This window comes from Triticum dicoccoides, chromosome 6B, assembly GCF_002162155.2.
Source record: "Triticum dicoccoides isolate Atlit2015 ecotype Zavitan chromosome 6B, WEW_v2.0, whole genome shotgun sequence".
Classification (NCBI taxonomy): domain Eukaryota; kingdom Viridiplantae; phylum Streptophyta; class Magnoliopsida; order Poales; family Poaceae; genus Triticum; species Triticum dicoccoides.
This window is the reverse complement of record NC_041391.1, coordinates 54,387,902-54,414,047: the sequence shown is the minus strand read 5'-3', so window position 1 is coordinate 54,414,047 and position 26,146 is coordinate 54,387,902. Positions and strand designations below refer to the sequence as shown.

The following is a 26,146-nucleotide window of genomic DNA, read 5'->3' as shown; positions in this document are numbered from 1 at the left end:
CCCCCTTCCGTAACCACCCTGCCCGCCGCTACACACCCTCCTACGCCCACCTTGCTCGCAAAACCTTGAAAGAAGGGATTGTTGAAGAAAACAATACTGTCACCAACAATGTCCGCCAAGGAAGAACAAAGAGAACCAACCTGCCATCCATGAAGACCATTAGAGATTAAAAAACTCCCAACCTCATCGTCAACACTGGACTAAATCAAAATGAGGTAGTATTAGATCCATACGACTTTTATTCAAGAAAGTACAATCGTCACCATGACATCGCCACGATATTAAAGCCTAACAAAACAAAAACTTTACACATCAAACAAGAGGCGGGTATCCTTTCCCATCCATCCCATGTCATCGGAGCGATAGCCGAAGGTGGAGGGTAGCGTAGATTCACAAGAGGCGGCTGCGGGAGGGAGGGGGTAGGTTGGTGAACGTACCACCACAACAGATGAATATCAGATTGTACTTTGTGGAGCACACTTGAAACAAGTTTAGAAACAATTTTACAGTATGCTTTTTTTACAGAGTATTTAGCAGATGGACTATTTTTTTAAGACAATCTCACGAAGCTTTATTTCAAATCCTCACAATGTTTATGAGCATGACCAAAAGATCACCGGGCTGTCCTACCCAAACATGGTGGCCCACCCCCTTTTATCCTGGGCTCGACCTGTTTACTTTTTTTCCATCTCGTTCACAAAGCGTGCCAGGTTTCCCGAGCGAATCTGCATCCCGATTTTAGGAAGCTTCTATATTCTTCCAGTTTGGTTTTCTTTCTGTTCTTTTTTCCTTCTGTTATTCTTTTCATTTTTTCTTTCTTTTTTTTTCTTTTTTTACCTAGCTGTTCAAATCGACCAATGCTTTCCAAATATAAAAACTTTTTTCAAATTTATGATTTTCTTTTAAATCAGGGAACCTAATATTAACGAATATTTTTTAAATGCATGAACTTTTTACAAATTCATGGAACCTTTTTCAAATCCATGAATGTTTTCATATTCATGAACTTTGCTGGATACACAATTTTTAAAAAAATTCCATTAACTCTTTTCAAATTCGTTTATTTTCCAAATCCATGAATATATTTCAAATTCACATTTTTTCCAATCCACAAACCTTTTTTTTCAAATTTGTGTACCTTTTTAAATTCACAAAGTTTTTCAGATTCATGATCTTTTACAAATCCCATGTACTTTTTCTAAACCAAATCCACAAACTTTTTGAAATTTTGCAATCAATTTCAAATTCACCAACTTATGTAAATGTGCGAGCATTATTGAATTTGTGAACTTTTTTCTAAATTCATGAAACTTTTTTTAAAATTTGTGAATTTTTCTAAATCCATGTTTAAAGCCGTCGTTGCTGGTTTTTAAATTTCTGAACCAACAAATAGATGTTTTATTTTTCACATTTCACAGTAGCGAGCTCGGAAAAAAAATTGGTGCTTATTAAAGCGGCGCCAAGTGGTCCTCCTAATTGGATTATAGCATGCAAACCGAGCAAACAGCCGACCCAATATTTTGCACTTGGACGTTAGAGCATAGAGCATCTCCACTCGTTCGGCCACCCAGCACACCCGACGATTGTGGTTTCGCCCAAGCGCCGACACTTTTTTGGCCCCGGGGGCGATCCAGTTCCCAGCGATGCCCCCAGGTTTCGGCCCCCAAGACGTGCATAAGTTTAAATTTGCCATTTCCCGCTACCAAAAAAAAATGCCACAAGTTCGGTGATCAACGGCTGCCACAAAGTTCGGCGATCATCATTACAGTTCGGCGATCAAACATACTCGAATGTTCGGCGTTCAAAAGGAAGGACGCGCAAGCAACGCATCAAACGACGGCGGACTCCTCCGGCGTCGGACTGGTGAGCGTAGGCGTGCTCGGCGTCGGCGTGGCTTCTGTGCTCGGGCTGGTCGGCTTTGGCGTGGCTTCTGTGCTGGGCATCGTTGCGGCATCATCACTCAGGCTTGGTGGCGGCGTTGGGGTCGGCTTTGGAGTTGGCGCGGTCGTCGACGACATCTGGTTCAAGATGAGGCCGAGCTCGGCCAGGTACCATGCCTTGACCTGCTCGTCCATCGTCGACATGTCCCCCGATTAACAACACCAGGTCGGTTTTCCTCTGGTTCGCAGCGACGTTGGTCCGGAGTAGGTTGAGCTTGACGACGCTGTTCGTCACCAACACCGACCACCGCGGCTAGAATTTCTCTTCCTTTTGGGCGTCGTGGTTCTTGGCGTCATCGATGCATTGCTCTATGGATGCTTGAAGCCGCTCGGCAGCCGGCGCCACCTGCTTCGCCATCTTGGCTTGTTTGTTGCCGTCTGGGCAACCATCAGCCGCCCCGGCGTCGCCGCGTCCGGCTTGTACGTCTCCTTGGCCTTTGGCGATGGTGCGCCGGACATCCACCCACTTCTCGCACATATCAATCGGGGTGAACACGTGGAGGAACTTGAACTCTTGGTCGCTGTTGTCCTAGCGGTACATGGTGAGCATACGAACATCCGGCCGGTGGTGACAGCTTCTCGACGCTGAACCTCCGCCCTCCAGTCGGCGGTCGACATGCCCGGTGGTTTTGCCGGCGGCGCCCTCGGCTTCCTCTGCTTCGGCTGGGTGGCAGCGGCGTGAGGGGCCGAGTACTTCTTCGGAGGCATGGCGGGATGCCCGCCGGATGTCGGGGAGCGGGAGGAGAATGGCGGGAGAAGAGGGGCAGAAGGGGGAAGCAATGGGAAATGGAGGGAAAAGTGGGGGATAGGCAGGAAAAGGCTTGTCTCTCGCCGACAGAGCGGACCCACGTGCCTTTTGGCTTTGGCTGGCGCCCCCAAGCACCCCCCGGAGGCTTGGGTTTGGCTCGGGATCGCCGGCTGTTATTTTAGCCCAAACCGGCGATAAACAAGGTCCTGGGGGCGCGACAGGGCTGATTTTTCAGCGTCGGCGCTAAAAAAAGAGCCCTGGGGAACATGTTGGGGGAGGAGGGGGGGAGGCGAGTGGAGATGCTCTTACGGCCGGATGCATCCCATCAATTGTGGCGCAAGCGCAGCCACGCGCCGCCTCCTCCCACTAGTGCAAACCTAACCTAAAGGTGACACCGCACCCGTATGCATCCATCCCACCGCCGCCATGTCGAGGAACGCCGCGCACGTCCTCCGCCTCTTGCTTGCGTGGAGGGGCGCCCTCGCCGCGGCCCGGCCGCCGTGCGCTGACGACAAAGCGCCGTGGCGGCCCATCATAGGCCGGAGGTATCTCAACACGCACAAGGTACACGACCTATTCATCAACTACATCGACCACGAGCGGCCGCACCTCTTCGCCCGCCCCTCCCCCAACTCCATGATCGATGCCATGTTCGACTTCCTGCCCAGCGACAACCACATGCGCTTTTGGTGGTCGGTCCTTGACCACAACAACGTCCTCCTCCTCTGCGACATGGGAACCTACGAGCTCTGCGTGTGCAACCCCATGACACGGCGGTGGACACTCATTCCTTGGGCCTGGTGGCCTGTGGGCGGTATATACCTTGCCTTTGATCCAGCCATGTCACCCCAGGACAAGGTGTTAGTGATCCCCGTTATACCTGGGCCCGAGGAGCAAACAAGGAGAGCCGACGAAAAAGGCAGGATAGAGAAGCCACCATCTCTTGGCCCGCCATATGTGAACGAGGATAATGACACGTGCCGCTTGATGGAATCAGAATGGCCACCGACTCCATGGACATTGAATGTGTTCTCATTGGAGACGTCAGAGTGGCAGGAGAGGACCTTTGCCGGCCAAGGTCAGCCGGCGGGAACAGTTCGAGACATGCTTGTGGATCGAGTTGAGCCAACGTTCGGTGGGCCACGCCAGCGCTATGCAGTGTACCACCAGGGAGTGCTTTACGTGCATTGCCGAGGTTCTTTTGTTTTGAGGTATGTATATGCACTAATATATATTATTTGCATGTTTTTTCTTCTGAACTCATGCCTATGAATCTGTTTTTTTATAAAGTATGTATTACTTTGTATTAGTTGAATTTTTGTACACATAAAAAGCAAATTAGCTATGAGATTGCCCAAACATCAGGCCACTGTTTTTCTGTAAATTTAGTTGAGCATCATCTTCTACCTCTTTCTCGGGCACACTATTCATCTTCTTCCTCTCACATTCTTCCTCCATCGCCCTACAATCCAAGCCGAACCGCCTGCCACCGCCTAGGTCCAGCGGTGTTTCTACGCCTCTTCGGCCTGCCTGAGCCACGCGTTTGGCCATGACCGCCCAATCATCGCTTTAAACCCCTATCTTTCCAGCATCAATAGCCAACGCGAACATGCACCCTAACCTGTGAACCATCGTCCTCCTCTGCGGTTGTGACAGTGTGGCAAGCCACATCGTCCCTGCATCCGTTGAGGTCAAGATCAGGCCTTGCGCTGTGGCCGGATACATCATCCGCGGCTCGACCTTGGGTTACGCTGATGCTCATCGCCAAAATCAACGGACACGCACTAAATTCTCACGTGGATAAGAAATAGGCAACACAACTAGTCCCATAATACAAGAACGTTTTAAAAAACGTTCTTGTAGTATGGAACAGAGTGAGTCTATTCGTCCACATAGGCTAAAATCATTTTATCGGTTGATCTTGATTATAACGGTTAAGATCTGACGGTCTAAGAGTTACGCACAATATATACGAGGTGCAACTATTACTACAACGTATCACATGCAACCTGTTGAAAAAGGTGGGCACACAGGCACATAGGCAATCAGATTCAACATGCAGTTAGAAAGTCTATATATCTCCCAAAGACACATGCATATGCATATACAGTACAAAAGAATTAACTCCAAAAAAGGAACTGTGAAAGAACCTGTACTACATGGACACGTGCAATTTTGGATTTAGTCACGCCTTGTTCTCCTTACTTCGAGAATTGCACATTCACGTGATCTCCCTCTTTGTTTTTTATTCATGTCTATTTTTTCTTCTATATATCATCATCGTATGAAGTTTGGATTAAGAAAATAAAACTATGGAACAGCAGACAGAACAGCAGAGTCATGCATACATTTTGAGTTCGGGCTCCCGTGAGACCAATATTTGAATTTTTTTAAATCATATTTGAAATGATTCAAAAATATGGAAAACAAATTCATTCATAGTTTAGTATTTCCTAATAAAAATTTACGCTTATGTTGGATAATTTATATATATATAAGTGAGAATTGTTTATATATTTTTTACAGCTAAAACGTGTATTTCAAATAGAAAAATTGGCGGTGATACACACAATTAATAGTTTATCGCATGATAAAGAGGCACACTATGGAGATTACAAGTTTATGTACATATCAGGACCATGCAACATCAATATCTCTAAAGAAAATAATTAGTGTTGAGAGACATATTTCACAACGACTTAAAGTGACAAACAAGTGGTAGACTAGAAAAAAAATCCAAATAGTATATACATGTTATTATCAGTCAAGCATGATATTCGTTAGAAAGAATAGGTGGATCAACAACGCCATGTTATTATCATGAGTGAGGATATTGTACCAACAAACAGAAAATGTTGTGATGTGGAAATCGTAAACCATGAATGCTAAGACTATGAGCGAGAAAGAATGAGGGACCTCAGTCTTCAACCCATGCGATGTGAGTCAGGGGTTAGAGAATCGGTCAAAATTTTGACGCGGAAGAGAACTAATTGTCAGGACTAGAACTTAATGCAAGATTTAAAATAAGAAGAAATTTACAAATAAAATAAGAGTTGTGTGACCATCCCATAGTGAGGACTAGCGATGAGATGTGTGGTTCAATAAGGAATCATAGCGTGGTGGCTAAAGGCCGGGCATATAGAATAATAAACAAGAGAAAGTATAGTGATGATTTATTTACCAGAAAAAAGGTGTAAATATAGCGAGAGAGCGTGGAAAATATTGCGTTCGAGCATGGTGGACTTTGCACAACTTTCTAAGTAGTGGAATAAGAAAATATGCCACGCTGCAAAGTGATAAATGACCAAACCGTAATAATTCAACGTGAACTACTGTAAAACTTAAAAAAAATGGTAAAATTTAGAAGTCAGTAATGTATATATGTTGTGGTAATTTAGCTTGACAAAGGCAAAACAATAATGCATGCAAAGAAATCTTAGTGGCAAAACATATTGTTAAACAATATAAGTAATGTAATCTTGCTGCCGAAATACACTGAACCACCTTGCTAAAATTTGATCCTCTGAAGTCCAAAAGGCTATTTTTCTAAAGAAATTATATTATGATATTTGGAATATATAGCAAATAATTTTTTTTTTGCAAAGTACGCAAGAGCATACCAGTGTATCAATGTAATATGTTATGAATGAATAAATATAATGAAAACATGAATAATCTGACAAATGTAAAGAGCCACCCAACTAATTATATTGGACAAATGTCAACTCAATCTGTTTCATTTTCTATGATAGCAATATAAAGGCGTAACTTAGGTCCATTGGAAGAGGTCGACAACAGGATCACCTCCACTGGGACAAGGTCACAGAACTACCAGCGATAATTTATGAACAATCATTTTCAAAAGTTAGAAGTAAGACAACTATTATTTTGTTCTAAAAGCACAAGATTATCATAGTTTGGTTCGCCGGAAAAAGAGGTCTATGCTTATTATTTTGTTTGTAATGAAAAACATACTAAAAGGAAGATAAATTCTGCACACAAAAAAGATATATTTAATAAGTTGTTTGGTATTTCTTATACATCGGCACTTATGTAGACATGGATAACTTTATACTAGTCCAATGCACGTGCTTTGCACGTGTGCATTGTTGAGTACAATTTTCACACAAATAAGAAAATTTTCAATGTAAACTGAGCACTTTTTACGCGAGTTGTTTTTGCTTTCCAACTTCGTGGCAAGTTACAATGTTTTGATAAAGTTTCACCCTTCTTACATTGCGAAAATATTACAAGAAGTTTTGCTTAGTAGCGAGTACTTTACAAACCTGCAGTCAACATTCAAAAATCAAGTCATGGGATCGTATTTTGTTCAGGAAATGATCATCTCGATGCATTATCACTTGGACGTAAATAGAATGCAACCACAGGTTGAGCCTCCCCGCAAAAAAAAAAAAAAAAACCACAGGTTGAGCCAGTTGTAGCCACTCCATCCAGTTTAGAAAGGGCTAACATCATGTTAGCTTTTTTCTTTCAGAAACAAGCCACATGGTGCTGCCTCTGACTTTCGACCAGATCGCCAATGCCGTCAAGTTTTTTTAGGGGTACCAATGTCATCAAGTCGATTCATCAGATCCCATAACCTTTTTTTTTGTTGAGAAAATCAAATCCCATAACCAGTGGCGGAGCAACAGGGTGGGCTCCACCCTGTAATTTTGGGCTGGCCTGTATAGCTATTGGCTGGGGGAGGAAGGCCGCACAAACAGAGCACGGGCACACGATTCACGCAGCCACCGCCTCTCTTGATTCCGATCCGCCGCCAGCTGAGCGCCTGCTTCGTCGTCGCGGCGTCGCCTCGTCGGCCACCGAGGGACCGGAGCAAACCTCCCGAGGCCCGCGGGCGGGGCGCACTGCCTGTTCTCTGCTCTGCCCGCCACCTACTTTCTTCGGCCGCCGGCCTGCAGTGCTTCTGAAAGAGCTTATCATCTCACAGAGAGAGAGAGAGGGAGGGAGGGAGAGAGAGACCGTGAGAGAGAGAGAGAGAGAGAGAGAGAGAGATACTGAGCCGGTGAGGCCATGCCTGTGCCGACCCACTAATTTCCATAGCACCGGCGCAACACACGACCTTGCCATCCGGCACTCATCTAGTCTTCCTGAGCAAGCACGGCGGCACTTGCGTCCAGCAGCCATGGCCACACGCAACATACATCACAGGGCACGGGCACGGCTATACCATGATGGGGCTTTGGAATCGATTTGCTTCACGGATCCACATCCACCCATCCAAGCAAAGGGAGATTAGGAGGAGGCAATCGATTTGTCTGAGGGGACCGTGCTTTGTGGAGTTTTCCAGAAGGAACGATTGGTTTTTAGGGTGGCGGGAGCACTGTAGGTGGCGAATCCATGTGACATGAGCCGTTCGATCCAATATCATGGACGGCTATAAATGAATTCATTCTTCAGGCGGCGGGTAGAACCAGTGAGGTGACGGTAGATTCAAATATTCAAAAAATTGTGTACTATAGTAGTAGAGATATGTATTGCAGTAAGTTTTTTTTGCAGAAGTTGGACACTTTCGATCTGCCCATTCCCATAAATTTCAGAATCTGAGGTGACTATGACACAAGAACATACATACAACTGAGAATTAGCAAAACAATTGGGAAATTGCATAGCATCAATCAGAGAGAAGTACAACTAGACACACAAAGCGCGGGCCGCTCTGCTAGTTGCTATTAATTAATCCATGGAAAGCATGGTTTTATTTATGTTTGAAACTGTAATCCTCATTGTGTCACCTCTTTTAGTCCTGCCAGCTCACACATTTGATAAATATTTAGGAAAATTGGCATTAACTCTAATTTTATCAAGGCATGTTAGCAAGCTAATTAGGTACTGTATTCAGAAAGATATTAAGGAAGATAGATGGGATGCGGATTTCATGAACATGGTTCCCCGTGCACCTCTTATGAATAGTAAGTTCAAAAATATTATGAAAAATCTGACTGTTTTTAACATACATAGTCAACCAGTATACCCGCTATGAAGTTTCACAAAGAAATGACATCCGTGGTATTCTGGCAAAAATGATAGAATCGACTAAATTTGTACCCCGAAGTTTCAGATTTTTTAAATTTTCCAAGTATTTCTTTCGAATGTACTATTCTGTGGGTATGTGTGGAACGATGTCCACCTTTCTATTTTCGAGATATGGGATGTACATATAATACAATTATATTCATTGTGAGAGAAAAGGGACTAATTTCTTGTTTGTGGCACATATGTAAATCACACACTATTTTTCATATGTTAGCATCATCCAGCCAGAGTTCACTAATTAGTTAATGCTTTGATGTGTATGTCAACCGCACATGTTTCCTTATTTTTCTACTTGATTACTATAATTGCAAATGCACATACACTTATTTACATGAAACGATGATATATCAGAGGAAAACAAATCCTAACTTTAGATTCTAAGTTTACCAAAGGCATACCAATAAGTTAATTATGCACTTCATTCAAAAAGAAATTAAAGAAGACAATTGGATATATAATATGGTGATATTCCTTTATGAGAAAATAATGCACTAATTTCTAGTTGTGACATGTACCAAAATTAGAGACAACAATTAATCATATTTTCATCTTTTAGCATCATCCAACAACAGATTTAATTAGTGGATGCTTTATATGAGTTCCTGTGGATGAATATATTTTCTTATTTTGCTATCTGATCACTACAATTGTAAATGAATATAATCTTATTTACTTTACATAAAGATATATCATTTGGTCTAGTTTTTTCAGGCTTACGTTGTCGAATGGTACGTACCAAGTCATTAAAGCACCAACTTACAATGAGGAAAAGAGACAAGTAAAACCTTATCTAGGGATATCAGAGAAAGGGGTGTACTTTGGAGTAATTGAAGAGGCGTCTTGACTGCTGGTTTGGATCCTCAAAGAAAATTCAAGTGGACAGATGGAGTGGATTTTAAGGCATGAGGATGGTCTTTCACACTGTGGCCAACACATACGAAAATGTTGTAGCAATATGGACTCACCTTGGAATACATGAAGATGTCGATGCTGCTACAACTCTACCCAAAGAGAGATATGAGTGGGACTCTGACAATGATGATTTTTTTACAATCAGATTTGGTGCTGATGGAGATTGGGTACACACTTTTAGATTCTTGGATTTCATCCGTACAAGGAAGTTGTCTATTTGACTGCTGATATGTTTGAAGTGGTGGCCTATCATTTGAGTGACTCAAAGATTCAATATCTTGGCTACTCACGCCCAAAAAGCTACTACTGTAACTGGACAAATGGCATATATGACTCATTTGTCTATACTCCGCGTATGGTAGGTGAACTTAAGAAAGAAAGTACAGTATCACATGTTGAAGATTAGCATTGATCAAGTACAATGCAGGAAACTTCGTCTTCGTCTTGGCAATCTTTGCTTAACCCTAACCCCGGCTCATTTTTATTTGATTGTTCTTTGTAAAACCTAGATTACAATGGTCTTGATCTTTGCGTCGTCCTGTGACTCATTCCTCTTTTAGGTCAATGAACTGAATGTTTTATTTTAATTTGCAGCGCCCTCCCTTAGATGTGCCGGAGACAGATATGCGGCCCTAAACATGTTTGTTTTGGTCATGTGTGTAAGGTAGCATGACAAGTTGTTCTAAAAAAAACCAGGGCGATGAGGCTCACCGGTGGGCTGATGTCGACCCGGCTCGCCACGTTGGCGACGAACGTCAATGAGCCAAAGGTTAGGCTCTCTCTCGATGGTAGGCCACCGGGAACAGAGAAAGATTTGATCCAAGGTCGGTCTCCAGCCTGCGCCGCCTGGCGCGCCAACTGACGGTGCAAAATACCGCTAGATCTCTCGGTAGGGGTCCAAGCACAACCGGAAATAATGAATCATAGGTCACACGAGGGGATTTTCTAGGTTCGGACCTCCGGAGAGTAATACCCTACATCTTGCTGCTATTCGTTATTCATGGTGGAGGGGATACCTCATGCGAGAGATTACAATAGTGTATGAGATTGTCTACCGAGAGTTCTCCTATCTGATGATACATGATGAAAGAAGGCCCTAGACCTCCCTTTATATAGGCAGGAGAGGTCTAGGGTTTTACATGTCAGATGCGATCCGGGCGTTGCCGCCCTCTAGTCTTGGAGGCCACGGATATCGTCCTCCCTCTTAGGTTTGCTCCTTGCTATGGGCCGAGTGGGCCCCTGTAGCTGATGACGTCAGACTCCCTGATGCTTAGCCACCCCGGATACAGGATATCGTCATACCCATAGGCTGAAAATCAAGGCAACTGTTGGTCATGATGTAAGGCCCAACGCCAAGAGGAAGGCCTCAGTGCCTCATGAAGAAACTAATGATGAAGCTGACGAAGATGAACTTATTGGAATCATCAGGAATAGAGTTAAACATGTGTTGATGTTGCCAAGAATTCTTCAATTCCACTGCTTCTGGACCCCAAGAAAATTCCTGACTTCATTGATATCTAGTGCCAGAGGCCAGACACACCTCTTGAAGAACTTGATTTGCCTCCTGGACCAAGTCATGTGCTTGCTGAATTCATCCTCAATTAGAAGCACAAGATTGTTCAAGCAAAGCTGGTGAGGAAACATCAGATTGAAAAGCAAAATGCTTTGAGGAATCATGCTCACCATAACTCCTCAACAGCCGACTGCTATGCAAGCTGAAATTCAGCAGTTTAGTGATGAATATGAGCGCTGAACGACTCATTGCTGTGGAGTTCGTGACAGATTCATCGCACAGTCCAAGATTGTAGTTGAAGAAAACAACAAGAGTGTGGCTATTAAACATGGCCAAGTTACACACGCTAGTTCTTCAGCTCCTCCTCTAAGTGAAGAAACTGCTAGGGCAGCTGCGTGAGCTGTGCCTATAGAAAGTGTCAGGGCAACTGTAAGAGTTGTGCGTGAAGAATCTGCTCCTACTATGACAGTTGACGAGCCTGTCGTTACAAACTCTGTTCCAACTGTTGGTGTCCTGGATTAGAGGGTGCATACCGCGTCGGCCTGTCAGACATGGGCTGGGCAGATGACTCAGCGTATGGTTATCTTTGCTGATATGTCTGATAATCAAATCTATAGTAACCATATGGTTTGAAGTTTATAGATAATCCTTCATTTTATCACTTTTATGAGTCCCACATGTGGCAAGTCCATCTGCATCAGAGAAAATAAAAAAAGAGATTCCATTTTCATCTTGTGCCGACTTATGTTGCCAGGATCTATCAGTATCATTATATTTATTTTTCTTCCAAAATGCTGTGGAACAAGCTTAAGAATAGCTTGATATAACACCCCCCTGGCTAATAGTCTGTGCATATTCATCATTTTTATGGTACAAATGAGTATATACTGTTGGGGAATATTCACTATTCAGTATATCTAATACTAGATGCGCTTTGTATATCTATTAGAGTAGTAACGTTGTTTCAAAACTAAGTTGTGTTTCTCAAAGTTCAGTTGTCAATTAATCTAAATATCTTACTGGTACCTCATTGTTTATATTGGGCTTTTCCTTGGAATGCCGTTGTGTCGTGTGCCTTCATTGCTACTGTTTACCGTTTGGCTTGCGGGTGTTTTATAGTATTATTATAGATGTTCGATATAACTTCAGTTTTGGCCACCACGGATGTTTAGTAATAGAGCAAAATGACATGACTAGATTAAGTATGGAAACTTGTTTCATCACTAATAATGTTTTTAAGGGCATCTCCAACGTCAACCATCAAACCGCCTGAACATGTTTGCCATCCAACACTGTCATGCATCGATAGGCAGGCCGGACCGGACGCACTTTTTTCCGCAACCTGATAATCCAGTAACCAGCCTATTTCTATGGCACTAGTCAAATTTGAAACAGAATAGGAGCAGCAAGTGCTAATTCCAAAATTTGAACAAACTAATCATTTAAAGTTTCAGATGTGCCGCATGTCTACGAGCGGGCTATCTCAGTGCCTGAAGCATAAAAAAATCACATATAGGAGCTAGTGCATTCTTCATTCAAGTTACCTTGAACCTCTTGCGTGCTTTTAATTCTATTTTTGTTATTGTTCTTTACCTCGTTAGATTGATTTTCGGACATAAGATTCGTCAAGCTTACGAGAGGAAGCAACAGTAAATTACACTTCACACGAACAACATAAATGCAACAAAGAACAAGATAGTATTTATTTTCAGATCATACGTTTATGCTACAGGGTTAACGTATCTTCTATGGAAGTCCTAGGAGCTGCAACGCCAACACTGGGGAGTTTGGAAAACCAACTTCTCTGCAGGTCCACTATCCCTCGTTCGCTCAGAATGCTGAGTACTGGGCGTATCACTGTCTGAAACGACAAATGATACTTGTTAGCCAGAATTTGTGCATGCAGAACATAACAGTTAACCCACATAGATGCTGGAGCCAGTGCTTTCAAGTTGCTCTGGCAAGATTCATTTTCATTCGCAGACCTAGAAGTTCTTTTTTTCATAGGACAGACAAGTAATATCATTTCACAGCAACATAATACTCTCTCTGTTCTAAACATTTAGGATGTATTAGTTTTTCTCAAAAAATTCACAATGTAAGGTGTATTTCTCTTTTCCTCGCAGTTTTCTGCGCGTGACCTTCCATCATCCATTACATGCCTTACATAAAAAGTACTCGCTCCGTAAAGAAATATTAGAACGTTTATATCACTACGAGCGTTTCGATCACTACTTTAGTGATCTAAATGCTCTTATATTTCTTTACAGAGGGAGTACTACATAGTTCCCAACAGGAAGGTAGTAAAAGAATCTCTCTCCCTGATTGCATGGAGTCACATTTCTCTCTCTCCCATCCCACACTGATTGATTTTATTCTGGTGCAGCGAGATTTGGTTGTCTTTTATTAGGCCGCTGGTTATTTAGTTAATGCTAATTAACCAGGTAGCTGCCTAATCAGGTAAGATTTTTTTTTGTGCAAATTTCTCCTCAATTCTGTGCCTTGGTCACCGCGCTCTAAAAAATACACCTTATATAAATGAACGGAGGGAGTAATAATAAATGCAACAACAAAGTATGAAAACGTTTACTATTGACGTCATACCATGCCAATGACGGTGGAGTAGCAGGAAGAACACTGTTGATCCCATCACTGTTCCTGAAAGCACGCCACAAGCACTTGCATGTAAATATCACTTCACACTAATAACATAATAAATGAAAGAAGAAAAACAAGGTAATGCTTATTGTTGACATCATACCATGGCAATGGACTAGCAGGAGCGGCACTATTGGTTGTTATGGGACTTTCAATTTGCGGTCTTGGTTCAAATAGGTGTCTGACAGCAGATCATGAAATTACAATGCCGAAACAACCATTCAAATGCAATAAATAATACAATTACTCGAACCATACCCTATAAGATTGCATCCCAAGGCCAAACGAGCACCCCTTATTGAAGAATATTTGATCTCGGTTTGGCGAGGAAAGAATTCCCAAATAATCTTCAAAAGGTCCAGCAAATGTCCCCGGATATCTGTAGAAATATGAAACTCGTCCTCGACGTTATCAACTTCTTGATACAGAAACTTACATGCTTGGATTGCCTCCTTTTGCATACCCTTCAAAACATCATTTTACAATTGGTGACTAAAGCATGAATACTGGAAATTATGACCATTGAAGCATGAATTCTGGAAATTAGCTAAACCACACGTTTTTGACCGAGGCATGAACATACCAAGACGGCAGCAGAGACTTGGTCAGAGTAAGGCCCTTTGTAGGTGGTCAGAATCTTGACTGCAACCTGCCGGACCTCATTGCCAAATTCAAAATACATTTGCCAGCGTCTACCCGGAACTCATCCGCCTTCGTGTTGGACATCGTCAATACCTCAGACATTAATTTGGCCTCCTCGGTGATACACTACAAAACAACAATGTTTATCAATTGGTGCCAAAAAAAAGTAGCAAACAACAAGTGATTATATAATACTAAAAATTGCATAGGAAATGGCAGAATTTGACGAGATATTTACGTATTTTGCAGACTGTACCATAAAGCATGCAGATGGAACAACGGAACCAGCTGGAACAGTGGGTTGAGAATCTAGCTCCATGAATTTATGTGCTTTATCTCTGATCATTTGGCTGAGGACAGCATGGTCATGAGCAATTGATTTCAGTCCATCATGGACTGCAACGATAACATTTAAAGCTGCCTCTGCTTTCATACACTATACTAGTGTAATGAGAAGGTGTAAATATGCGAATTACAAAGAAATCAATCAAGTAATAAAACAAATAACACGGCTAAGTTTAGTAGAGGCAGGAGGACCTTACCTCGTTGGCTGCTGTAGCGCTGAGACGTGCTTCTCCATCGCCAATATCCATGCGGAGATAAACAAAAGGATAATTTCTGTTTCGATCATAATGCTGCCTAAGATAACCAAAATAGTCTTCGAAAATAATACAATTACTCTTCCACGGCAACAGCCTATCCCAGCCCCATGCGGTGTCCACAAGGCCTTAACAGGGAAGAGTCAGGTCAAATCCGAAGGACAGAGCAGAAAATCACAGCATAGCATACGTATTGATCAGGTATAGAATTACTAAAATACTACTCCCTCCATCCATAAATATAAGATGTGATCTGACACAAAATACATACCATCGAAGAAAATGACTTCCAACGGAGGCAGTCTCTTGACATAGTCCCTGCACTGAGCAATCTCCTCCATAGACTCACGGTCTACACAAGGGAAGAGGAATTGGAAGGTGAAATTCTTAAATAAGGAATAATCCATCGTCTTCTTTGGATCTAGCTCCAAACCCTCTATCATCTTGGGATCGATGTCAAACTCCATGTCAAAATCAGTCGTCATCTCAAGATCCATTGCTACGTCGGAATCTAGGATTTTGAAAGATTGGACGGGATGGGGTGTCGTTCAGAGCAGGCGCCGACGAGGTTTAGAAGGAGAGGAGGAGATGCGGCGGAGTCTAGGGCTTACTTCTGCATCGAGAACAAGAGACGGTTGGTTAATCCCTTATTTGAGTTTCTTTTGTTGATTTTTCCTTTACTCCTCAACCAAAAAACATGATTTGTTTTCCTTCTTTTTTTTCTCTATACCTTTCTAATCTATCTATACCTCTATATCTATATCCAAATGGCGCAGAGTCTTTTTTTTATAATTGGTTCCTCCTTTATTCAATCAAGAGCAAAGATAGCTAGATGTTGTTACGATTGTAGTTCTGTAATCTCGTGTGATAATGATCCTCCATAGTTTATTCTAGCTGAACTTGTTTCTGATGTATCCCTTATTTGAGTTGAATAAAGTGTGTCACAAGTTCAAAAAAGGAGCAAAGATGTATCGTTTACAATGAAGGGAACCATGACATCGGGAGACCTCCATTACAGTGATCATAAAGAATATGATTAAAGTCAAGTGACATATAGTAGCAATCATCAAATATGGCACTACCAGCTGAGCTAGAGTTGCCATCTTTCAGAGCCATTACTACTTCCACATTATCAGACTCCACTTTTACCTTGCTGCACCCCACCATCTTTGCAAAGTTTAGTCCAGATCGGACGGCAACTACTTCGGCCGAGAACGAGTCTCTACAGTAGCTTAACTTTTCAAATGGCGCGGAGTCTCATTTGAAAGCATCTGCACTCAGTATCTCCATGTTTGAGCAACCGTAGAGACCATGTCAAACCCGAATGGTTTTGAAAATATTTGACTTCAGTAGGTTTTAGCAACCACTTAGGGTACTACTTTAAACCCTTGAAGATGAAAAATGAAAGATATTTATCTTTTAAAATTTATACTTGAGCATGCAGATTTTGTTATCTTATTCAGGTAACATAGAGCCAAATGGCGTAAGGTATATGACAGACAACCTTACTTCCCACGAAGATGCAACACGATATCTTTCTTGACTTGATTATGTTCAAGCACATTTGTAGATCAAACCCATTAACAATCACGGTAAGGGCGCCTCGTCCTGCTGTCCACGTCATCACCTAGCGACGAGAAAAGAAAAAAAATCAGGCAATCGATTGGAAAACGTAACGAGGTTGCCTTCTTGGAGGAGCTACCATATGGCCATCACGCCTACTAGATTTTCTGACGCCACCGCAGTCGCCACCGGTCGCCTCCAGCACAGCCGTCAACCAGAGCGACCTCCCCCGCCTCCCGCCCTCACCTGCCACGAAGAAGACCGGGTTATGATGTGCCGCTAGGCGGCCTCCCTCGCGCGGCCACAGCCCAGTATCCTCCCGCTTTTCTCGTTGCCGCCTCACTCGGTGCTCGACTGGAGGAGTTCGATCCGTCGCGCCACTGCTGCGCCTCTCCCTCCTCCTCAGTGCTCAACAGGAGTGTGCGCGCGTGCTCACCGTCTCGGGAGAAGGAGGAGGTCGCCGGGGCTGGCTTCCCTTTTATTCTGGTCGTGGAGCTCCGCACGCCGGTGAGTCCCCAATCCAGTCCCGACTCTCCCCCTCTCTCTACATATCTCTCTTTCTCTTCCCGTCAGAGGGGATCTGCCGACCTCGAGGTGTAGGAGGCCATGGCAAAAACTACACAAGATGTTTGATGAAAGGCCAACCGCTCCTTTTTGCTACTGTTTTTATGAGGCCCAGTTGCTAAATTGCAATGGTAAATTATAAAATATGTAAAGATCCATTGGTTTTGTCACAAGTGGAGGTCTCTACAGTTTTTTTTAGAACGAAGGCTCTAGAGGAGCCCGGCTTTGAATTAACAAAGCCATCAACCGGCCAGGAATAGTAATACAAGCGCGAAACCAACACAAGAAAACAGAAAAACGACAAGGTACAAAGACGCTAGACAGCAGCTCACAAGCCTCACACACACCAAGCTAAATAAGATCGAACATGGAGACACGCAGCTCGGAGATGTGTAGGTCCTCAATCGCGTACGGGTCACCAAGGAAGTAGGAGAATGTTAGCACATGGGAAGCACTTCCGACGGCGAGCAGGTGCACGCCGTCGCCAAATCGCCAGCGGCCCCGACATGCCATGACCTCCCAGCTCCACTGTCAAAGAAAGCCCCTACCTCCTCGCCTGGATCGAAGGCGCCGAACCGTTGACAGTGTTGCGGTTCACCCTAGAACCTGGGAGAAAGGACACCGGCAGGCTGCATCTGGAGAAGGAACCGAGCGTACCCGACAAGCCACGGAGTGCTCACCCGGAGCAGAGCACCACCAAATCCACGGACTGGACATGAATGAGAAAGAGATGCCGGAACGGGCGGAGAAGAGCAGTAGCGGCCAGCTACCTCCACTGCTGCACACCCACCACATCGCCGAGCAAGCCCAATGCCCACCTAGTTCCCAAAGACGGCGCCTTCATGAAGGAACGCGACGCCAAGGGCGCCGCCGCCGCCCAACAGAGTTGTGGTTTTCACCCGGGAGACTAGAGGGGAAGGGGGCGGCGGATCTGACCTGAACGGCGCCTTCAAGGAGGGGAGCGGCGCCCTCGAGCGTCGCCGCCGCCAAGACCAGCGAGGCCGGCCTGGGATTTCTTCCGGTCTTCGAATCCCCGCCACCCTTACCCCAACGGCGCGAGACCTGGAGGCCCGCAGAGGAGCAGGCCGGATCTGGCCGGGGAGGAGCTCGCCACATAGGGGAGGCAGGGGCGGCCAGATCTGGCGCTGCCGATCTGCCGCTGCACCACGCCACCCGTCCTCTGGTTCACCCGCCGTCCACACGGTCAGGTTCACCGGCCCACGCCCCAGCCACCGCCTGTCGCAGGGCTGGTGACGTCTCTTCGACAGGGCCGCCGCCCCGGGGACCTCGGCCCCTCACAGAAGAGGCAGGGCAGCCAGGGCCCCGCCGCCACCTTCCTCGGCGGTGCCCCGGGCTTGCCCGGCGGCGGCCTCAGGCGGCGGCGAGGGGGGAAGGGAGGGGAAAAGGAGGCGGCGGCGCTAGGGTTTGGACCCCCGAGTCGCCCGAGCAGGGGCGACCCCTCTCTATAGTTTTTTATGAGGCACTTATTGTTCTTTCAGGTTGTTGTCTAATTGGTGTGATTTCAATTAGCAATTTCCTATGCTTTTGACTATGGAAGATGGCAGCAAGGTATCAAAACAAAAAACTTTCTATCCATCAAGTAAGAGAGGGGTATCCTTTCCCATCCATCCCATGTCATTGGAGTGACAATCGAAGACGGAGGGGGAGCGTATATTCACAAGGGGCGCCGCGCGGGGTGGGGGGGGTGGGGGCTAGGCTTAGTATCAAGGAGTCAAAACTAAATATGGTGAAAGTAACACCACAATAGATGGATATCTGACTGTACTTTGTCACTACTAGGGAAAACTTTATAAACAGAAGCTTACCAGTAGCGCTGGTAAAAAAATGCTACTGCTATTTACTGGTAGCGCTCGGTCACAAAATGTGCTACATGTAAGGTTATAGCAGTAGCGCCTCTGCAAGAAAAAGCGCTACTACTACAATTCCCAGACTGTTCTCAGCAGGTTTGGGATAGTAGTAGCGAGCATAGGTAAAACACGTTGCTGCTAAGTTGGTTGTAGCAGCGCGTTTTCTAGAAAAAGCGCCACTGCTAATGAAAACAAAATAAAATAAAAAACATATAGAAAAGTAAATGAAAAATGAAAGAAATATAAAAAGGGGAAGGAAAAAGAAAATGTAAAGAAAAGTAAAAGAAAAAAGAAAAATAAAGGAGAAAGCCATAGTAGTAGCGTGCTTTTCAGGACAAGCACTATTTAAGGACAGTATAACCGCATCTAAACCGAGCCCTCTCAGCGATTAGCGTTTTCGGCCATCCGTTTACGCGATCTGGATGTTTTTGATCGTCGGATCTCCTGTTTAAAGCGATCTGCCCCGCATCTGGTAAAAATTGGGCCGGCTGTCCTATGGGCTGCTGCTCCGCAGGCCGAGACGTAGCCCTGTGGTTAACTGGGCCGTCAGCCAGCCCATTCCAGGCCACGCGCTTCGCTGAAGGAGGTCCACTTGTGCGGTTCCAACGACTAGGGTTACACACGAGCGACCAGTGAGTGTTCATCCAGTCCCGATGCCAGAAAAAAATCCAGTCCCGACGAGCTGTGCATCCATCCGACGCGCGGGTGGGGAGCCAAGGCGGCGCTAGATCCGCACCGGGAGGGGATAAAGCCGACGCGACGCACGCGAGGGAACCGGTGGTCGACGGGATGCAGCGGACGCGAGGGAACCAGCGGTCGACAGGATCCAGCGGACGCGAGCCACGCGACACGCGCAAGGGGCAGGGGATCCAGTCGACGCAAGCCGCGCGAGGGATCCAGCACTCGAGGGGATCAACCCTAGGCGCGGGATGCGGGTGATCCGCCTCGTGTAAGAGGCGAACCTGTCGCCCCTCATGGTGTTCTTCATGGCCAGCAACGCCTGCCTGCCTGACCACTTATAGGCGCACCAGGACAGGCCCCTCGAGGAGACAGCAGTACCAGGTCTTGCCTTGATCTGATTTCGTTGGCCTGTAGTCAACTTTCTAGCCCAAAGATAGATTTTGTTTTTCCATTACAATGTTGGTGTTCATATTGTTACCTTCTGCCTCGGTTCGTTGTTGAGTTCAGAAATATGGCTTTGGTTCGAATGTTCTTCTGATTGTATGTCTTTCACGCAGGAATATCAGAGGCCAGTCACTATTTCCTTCGGCTGCAGCATCCCTGTACGAGGTTCATCCATGGCTCCTGGATAGATTAGCATTCATGGAGATTCATTGTGCCCCTTCCTTTCATGTATGCATTGAGTACATCTATGCCCTTCTTCCAATATTTTGTTGTTTCTGACCCATATACAACTTAATACTAAACGAGTAACTGTGTTGGTCTGGTACACCGACCCTATATCAGCAACAAAACCAGGGAAAAAACTTGCAGGGCTGCAAAGCTTGCACACGTATTTTGGTTGGATTCATGGCTGGCCTTTTTACAGTGGATTCAGGGCATGTAAGTGCATATGGAAGGAAAAAAATGGTACCAAATGTGTGCGTTCAAATCATATATCTCTTTTCAATGTTTAATAATCTGCTTCATGATTATTTTCCCAAGAGACATGACTGAACGCGAACGCTCATTATCTCTGCTGACAAGAAGTGACACCTTTTAAGAACACGGTACATATGGAAATGAAACAAATAGCAGAAATTCTTTGTTGACAAAAGTGTGTATTAATGGCAGCCATCCTTTTGAATAACACTGTTTGCATGTATTAAGCTAAGAAGAAAAGATATACAGTATATGTCTTGTTTGTTGGGTTACCCGTTGACATGATGTATCAGGGGTTACTTTTCACAATCAGCGTTGTTGCTTTGTTCAATTGTACAGTTTGGGTATATGTTGTCACTTTTTTGCTATATTTTACAGCTTTGAGAAATCATCATCCCATAATTTGATGCATCAACTACAATTCCGATGCCTCGATTAAAATTAATACATTTTCATTTAGTTTATTAAGTTTCATCCTAAACAATCCCAAATATTATTAATGAAAGTCCAAGAGTTACATCCTATGCCGTGCTTATTTCTTTACTGCTCATTCTTCATCAACCTGCCATGAAGAAATCGTCTGATTGTCCCAATCCCGAAGAAATAAACTCGAGTGCAAGGTTTTGGAAAGATGTTACATAGCCGTCTCCAGATTCAGAACTGCTCATTCTCCATCAAGCAGTGTTACTTCAATTTGTATGTCCTTTGTACCCGAATTTCATTCTCTTGAACTATGACATCCCCGCAACGATTTGCCACCGCCTCGTACAAAAAGGAACATTCTGTCTGACGACTCTACATTTCAACCTTGAAAATGTGTGATCGGACATTATGAAAAATTATTATTATTTATGATGTAAATTCCTATCATTTTATTGATAAACTTGACGGGCACGGCAACGCGCGCCCAACAACGATCTACTAGCTAATGTAGCAATAGCGCGTTCCTTGTACCCCCGCTATAGATAATTTCCTTAAATAAGGGAGAAAGGAAAAAAGAAAAGTAAATAAGAAAAGGAACAGGAAAAGTAAAAAAGAAAATAAAAAGGCGGTAGCGCGTTTTGGCAGCTAGCGCTACAGCTAAGTTAGCTATAGCGATTTTCTGGCTGGCGCTACCGCTATTTTTGACTTAACCCCTGCGCGGTTTTTCTTCCCCCCGACGCGGCCACTTCCCCCAAATCCCGCCTCTGTTGTCGTCGCCGCCATTGCCCTCCGTCGCCGTCTGCTGCCCTCGGTGGCCGTCTGGTGCCCGCCCTCGCTTGGGCGCACGCCCGAGCCTCGACCCCTACCTCGACACCGTGCACCCCCTCCCTCGGCCGCTCTGCCTCCTCCTGCTCCCTAACTCCACAGGCACCCAAGGTGAACACGCCTGCACCTCCTCCTCCCCTACCTCTGCCTAGCTAGGGTTCCTAGGGTTCATCAAATTTTAGGGTTCATCAAATTAGCTAGGGTTCATCAAATTAGTTAGGGTTCATCAAATTAGCTAGTACTTGTAGATGCTTAAGTAGTTGTATAATTGTTGTGCACCCAATGTAGTTAACTAAATATAATTTTTAGAACGAATTTGTATATGCTTAAGTAGTTAACTAAATATAATTTTTAGGACAAATTTGTAGATGCTTAAGATCTTAATTAGGACAGTACAGTTTAGTTTAGAGAAAAAATGAATATTAGTGCAGCAAGTCGAGTAGGTTCTTAATTTTTACTGATTTTTTATTATGACAGAAATTTAGGCATAATTTGAATTGAGTTCTAGGGTTCATAATTTGAAATTTAGGACATAAATTGACTTCTAGGGTTCATAACTTATATTAGGACATAATTTTTATGAGAACGGCAATTTAGGACAGAAATATGTAAAGGTTCTAGGTTTCTAGGGTTCATCCATCTATATTTGGTTTTCGAGTTGAGTTTTAGAGAGCATGAGATTTGTGTAGATTTTCTTGAAGTGCCAAACACTAGGAGATGCAAATTTGAAGTGGTCATGTTATGTGCAAGTTCCTCAATAGTGTTTGCTCATGTATATCTATTGTTGTAGTTGCTCATGTACAGGTTCTTAATTGGTCCTAGTATATGCAACATTGAAGTGGTTTGATTGTGCCCAAGTGGCCTTTTTTTGTTTGCAGGGAATGATTGCAAGTGGCCTATGTTTTTTCAGAATGTTGATTCATTCTCGTTCTGGCAAACTTCAGGCGCTCGATTTGTCCACTTTGTAGCAAAGGTCATCCTGAAATTTTCCGTGAATTTTGGCATGACTTGTGCTACAAACTAGGATATATTGAGTGTCTGGGATTTGCCGCAACTGGAATGAATCAACATTCCTGCAAAACATAGGCCTTTTTTATGCCATTATTCATTTTATTATGTCTAAAATTAATTGACTAGATTTAATCGTAGGAAGCATGGCTAGCAACGATGAAGGACAGTGTTCTGGTGATTGCAACGTCTATGAGGCTGCAAACGCCTATTTGAACTATCTCGAGGAGAAACAGTTGTTGCAGTGCCCACTTGTCACATTCGAGACTGAGACCGACATCGAGACCGGCGTTGAGACCGACACCGGCGCCAAGACCGGCACCGAGACTGGCGAAGCCGATATAGAACCGAAACCGAAGAGGATACGGCGCCCAAACCAGCTCAACACTACTAGACTGGTGGTCATGGAGGTGGACTCCGGCAATTTCGATCCAAAAGAGCCCACGGAAGCGCGCATGTGCTACGGCAATCAAATAGGCTGCATCCTACGAGGAACCTCCACTATCAACGACGGGGAATTAAAAAAGATACCAAAAATGGAGGACTCCCTCCCAACGAAGCTACACCAGGGATTCTTGTTCCCAGGCCTGGATGAAATCAAATATACTCGGCCATGAAAAGACCCGACAATGAAGATGATAAACAAATGCACCATGGGCGTTTTAGCGGCGCGTTGTCCGGCTGGAAACACTACTGCAAGATGCTGCTAACGCAAGACTACGATCATAGACCCTTTCACGAAACTGTGTGCGATGCATTAATCGCAGACGGTGGTGTTCTTAGAATAAATATTCCCCGCTAGCTGGAGAGGGAGTACATAATCTAAATGGCCGCCCGCGGATCCCTTTGTCTTCCTCGTGTCCGTCAGACACTTGCGGGGTCGACGAAGGTCCTCAGAAGAGACAAGGCAGCAAAGAAACGACATGAATGCGCAGTCGTCGCCTTGGCGGTGGCCTTCATGGGACCCAAGTGGTGGCGGTCTCCCGTGTCTATTTCTCCTTGATGATGGCGACAGACACGGAGAAACTGGCCACCGACTCGTCGCTCTCCACGCACCCGGCTTCTGTCATTGGCTGCATGGCCGACCGCAGGCATGGGAGGCGTAGCCATAGACACTGGTGGCGCGGTACAACGCGGCAGCGACGACGCCCGTACCGGCGTGCTCGCCGCCGTGCTGACATGGAGAAACTCGCCACTCCTCATCGAGCTGAACTGGAGCGGTGAGTTGCTGAACCACGCGCCTGCTTGGGGCAGCAACTGGCTCCGTCGGGCCAAGCGAGGTTGGTGAAGCACCGAGGGGCCTCGCCCGTATCCGGAGGGCTCGACGGGCCACCCAGCCGGGTAATATGCCGGAGAATGGCTCCTCGGAAGCCATCGTAAGAGTGGAGAAAATGGTGAAGGAGGAGATGGGGGAGCGGCGGAGGGGTGCGATTCATGCCCGCTGTTTTTCTGGCCTCGTGTAATTAGAGGGCAGACGGTAGGAGCTTGGCCGACGTCTGGCCTCGTTTAAACTGGGCGGATGGGAGGAGCTCGGCCGGTGTTGCGTTTAATTCCGGCCCTCTCACGAATGGACGTGTGGCCGGAGTAGGTTTCTCGGTTTGCATGCGGGTTTAACGAAGGGGTTTGATGGAGACGAGGAGGCGTGTTCAGCCAGGCGTGCAGCGGGCGGTGCAGTACTATTCGATTTGATAGCAGGCGGCGCAGTTCCCGATATGGCTTTAATGTAGACAAGGAGGGAGTAGCGGTTCCCAAAATGTTGAACGGCCAATGCATCCTCCTTCGATTAATGCACGAGGGAAGTAATGGGAGGAGGACCAAGAAAAGAGGATGCACGATGTGAATGCAACACCGTTTGCCCTCATATGAAGGCGCCCCTCCATTCCAATGCATCTACCACATCGTACGCACCTAAGCATTTTCCTAAGCACCTACACTAAGAGCAAAGGAGCTCACTCCATACCAATGGCGGCGATGCACGCGAGTGGCCAGCGGTTGTGCCAGATGGTGCACGAAGCCAGCGTACGGCATGGCACCGAGGATCGTCTCCGGACAGTGTTGGAGACCGGCTGGTGGACGGCCGTCGTCGACGCCAACTACGAATCTCAGTTAGACCATATGATCGTTGCCACCACCAACAAGTTCACCATCCTCAAGAAGCTCGCGGGCGACATCGTCGTACTCCTCCAGCCAGCGCGCCCTGGCTCCTCATTGCCTGCCACCCTAATCGACCTCCATGTCCGGAACCTCTTTCAAGCACTGGTGGCCCTGCGACTGCCCGTCGATGCCACGAAGAATGTCCACCTGGAGGTCTGCCTCGCCGTGAGGCTCCTCGCCCAGCAAGAATTCGTCGACCTACACATCCATGTGTACGAGCAAATTGTGTACATAGGTATCTACAAGGCCAGCGAGGACGCTAAGATGTTGGCCTTCCTCAACCGGCTGGAAGCCTTGGATGCCTTTGCTGAGAAGCACCTCGACCTCGCCACAAAAGCCGCCGCTCCTTAGCCACCGGCCGGTGGCCTGGCGCACTAAGTTGAGGAGGAGAAGGTCGTACGTTGATGGATTAATCTTTCTTCTTGCCTTCTGTAACCACCACTGCGATCGCATCATCGTGGCCTTAATTCTTATCGTGCTATTGCATTCTCGTTCTAGTCAATGCCGACATGTGCGATCCCTTTGCTTAATTATATGCATCACTCTAACTAGTACTCCATCCGTCAATTTATAAGTTGTGCTTGCCTTTGGTGATGGTGGCGTGCCTGGCATCCGTCGTTTCTGACCATTAGATCTGCATCTAACGGGTGTGAGGTAAGTTGTGGCATTTTTGAAACAATAGCCTACTTCTCTGCTCCAATTTGCAGAAAACCCTTTATTATCTTGAAAGCAACCACATCCCTCCCTCACCTCATCAAAACAGCCTGAGAAATATAATTTGAGTGAAAAATACTCCCTCTGTTCCTAAATATTTGTCTTTCTAGAGATTTCAATAAGTGACTACATACGGAGCAAAATGAGTGAATCTACACTTCAAAATATGTCTATATAATCCGTATGTGATAGTCCATTTGAAATCTCTAAAAAGATAAATATTTAAGAATGGAGGGAGTATAGGAGTATATCAAAACAAGAGTGATTTCTTTAAAGTTTGTGAACAAGTATTACTATTCTACTACTTTGAATCCGTCGCAACGCACGGGCACATCTTATCTATCTATCTATTATAT

The 26,146-nt window shown here is 45.2% G+C and overlaps 1 long non-coding RNA gene across 1 annotated transcript in view; it reads left to right on the top strand.

Annotated features, from left to right (window-relative positions):
* Positions 1-20,348, top strand: part of LOC119326364 — a 27,973-nt gene extending 7,625 nt beyond the window's left edge. The window contains exon 5 of the long non-coding RNA XR_005157943.1: positions 20,303-20,348. This is a non-coding gene — a long non-coding RNA (uncharacterized LOC119326364). The remainder of the gene's footprint in view (positions 1-20,302) is intronic.
* The last annotated feature ends 5,798 nt before the right edge of the window (positions 20,349-26,146 follow it).